We start from the raw sequence: 2,916 nt of genomic DNA, 5'->3' as shown, positions 1-2,916 counted from the left end.
AAATAGCTACCAAAAACACCAAAACTTGCAAAAAATTGATTAGTAACCCTTGCTAGGTTCCTTAATGTACCAATTGAGTTAAAATGTATTAACTACTACTCAAAAGTGTTTAAAATGGTTAGTTTCAAGCTATAAAAGAGTACTTTTTGAGTAGTAATCAAATACTTCATATTTTATGCATAGAATAGACTTTTTCTATTAGTTTCCTATTTATGCACCCTACGATACTTTAAATTTTATGCATAAAGTAGACCATTTTTTTGTTGGTTTGCTATTTATGCATCTCTATTTTCTTATCTAATAATAATAATAATCTTAGATAAAGTAGCTAGCCTTTTATCCATATAGTCCATATATTTCAATAAGTTTCCTCAAATTAGTCATTGTGATCCCACCAACATCGGCTTTGGCAGGTGTGACTTAGGTGTAATGATTGTTCTTAAAACTTGAAACTTGAAACTTGTTCATTTCACCCATAAAATGAGTATTTCATAATTTAATTCTTAGTACCTATATTTTTTTCCTATAATATTTTGCTTTCTTTACTAGGTATGATATTAAGAATCAACCATTGTTTGAAAAATAACTTTTTAGTTTCTTTGCCTATTCTATTGGTTTGTCTCTTGAAATTGATGTAAGTTCTCTCTTTCCCATAGTGTCTATTATTATTATTTTTTTAGGCCTTCAAATAAAGCTAATAGGAGTTTCTAGAAACTTTTCTTTTGATATCTATGATTATACTTATTATTGCCTTAGTTGGGTTCTTTAATCTAATAATGTAAATTATCTATTAGAATATTTCATTTTTTTATTTAATTAACAAAATACTTGATCATTTTTTGAGTTGTATTTGTTAATACATCAGGAATAACAATATTATTATTGATTTATTTTTTCTTATAAATTGTCAAACACAAACTTAAACTAATTTAACTTTTTTCTATTTGCAGTAGGTTGGATGACATACATGAGTTGCAATTTTGAGAGTACAAGATCATGTGCCAGCATTTTTTTTTTTAATCATGTACAATTGTTAGATATATATATATATATATATATATGAGTTTTATCTATATCTTTTTTTTGGATATATTCGATGAGAGTATGAGATTATGTATAGATTTTTTTTTGATATATTTTTATATTTTTCTATATATATGTGTTTATGTATCCATGTAAATGAAATTACTTTATAATTTTAAAATTGATATGTATTTTTGTTTTTCAAAAAAGTCAGGATTTAGATTTTTAGATTTATTGTAGATATAAAAGTTAATATTGGGTTTAGTAATGAATTTAATTTGGGTTTAACTTGTGTAAAGATTAATTTTGGCAATAGGACAAATTGTTTACATATTTCATATTTAACCTTAACATAAAATAGACTAACTTCATTGATATATGAACAAAGAAACCTTGGAATAAATAAACCTTGACAACAATTCAACCTTAACAAAAAAAAAAAAAAAAAACATTGTGCACATATATGGAAAACCTTAAAAGAAGAGGAAACCACCTTAACAGAAGCATAAGTTAACCTTGACATAAGTCAAATAAGCTTAACATATGTTAAACTAAACCTCTACAGATGTGGAACAAATCTTGACATATGCTATACTAACAAGATTATGTCATTGGTAAAAATAGAGACAACTTTGACATATGTATATGTTAAGCTAGCTTTAAACCTTTCTTGACATCGGCATAGATGACATATATCAACATTGGCTTATCTTAACAAATATGCCTTAACTTAATAGTGAAAAATCGTCAAGGAAGACCTTTTTTCTTGTAGTGTATTTTGGCACTCTTAAGTATTATAGTCTTTTGTTGCTGTTAAACTACCACTTGCACAAGAACTTTAGCTTTTGGGTCAAACAGTAGTCTAACATAATGTTAGAGTTCTGGTTCCATGATATGATACCATGTTAAGCTTTTGTAGAAGTGTAGTTTAACTGTCACTTTTCTCTTTCATTTTATAGGATTCAGGAATCTGATGACAGAGATATTAACATAAATTATTGTGTTGTCATAATTTTCTTTTGATATCATTTTGAGAAGAGTACTTCTTTAACATTATTCTTTCTACATACTCATGTAAAGTGCTATTATTTGATGGGAAGCTAAAAAATTCAACCAAATGAAGCCTTTTACCATTAACTTGGCTAGCTTTGAAATTGCTAGTGAAGAAACAAAAGCAATTAAAGGGATAGCACATTTTGTTGTAGAACGACGATGGAGGTTGGGGGCTACACATTGAGGGCCCAAGCACCATGTTTGGTATTGTGCTAAGCTACGTTACTCTAAGATTACTTGGTGAAGGAGCTTTTGGTGCAGAAGGAGCAATGGAAAATGGGCGAAAATGGATCTTGGACCATGGGGGTGCAACTGCAATAACTTCTAGAGGGAAAATGTGGTTTTTTTTGTATGAACTCAAAACTTTTGGCTTGAGCTAAAATATTAATTGTTTTGCAACTCTGAGTTGACATTTGATCTTCTTCCGCTAGCCATAGGTACTTGGAGCATATGAATGGTTTGGGAATAATCCACTGCCACCAGAAGTGTGGTTGTGTCCTTACATTCTTCCAGTTCATCCAAGTCTCTCTCTCTCATTGTGTGTGTGTAAATATAAATGTAAATATAAATATGGATATGAATATAAGTCTCCTATTGTAGAAGAAGTTATTAATCATCTCAACTTGATGCATAACAAAGATCCTAACTAATGGGGAAAGTCAAATGGCTAGAAAATATAAGTGGAGATGATTGTAACGCATAATGAAGGATTGGAGAATTAAAATTGCTTTTGGACAACTAGGACAAGAATCTTACATTAGAGGAAAGCTGTAGTATCTAATTTTTATTTTTCATGTTAGAGAATAGAAGCAAACTATGGAGCAAGGAGGTTTCTTTAAA

Source organism: Vitis riparia, chromosome 9, assembly GCF_004353265.1.
Source record: "Vitis riparia cultivar Riparia Gloire de Montpellier isolate 1030 chromosome 9, EGFV_Vit.rip_1.0, whole genome shotgun sequence".
In the NCBI taxonomy this organism is placed as follows: Eukaryota; Viridiplantae; Streptophyta; class Magnoliopsida; order Vitales; family Vitaceae; genus Vitis; species Vitis riparia.
Note: the sequence above shows the minus strand (reverse complement) of the source record.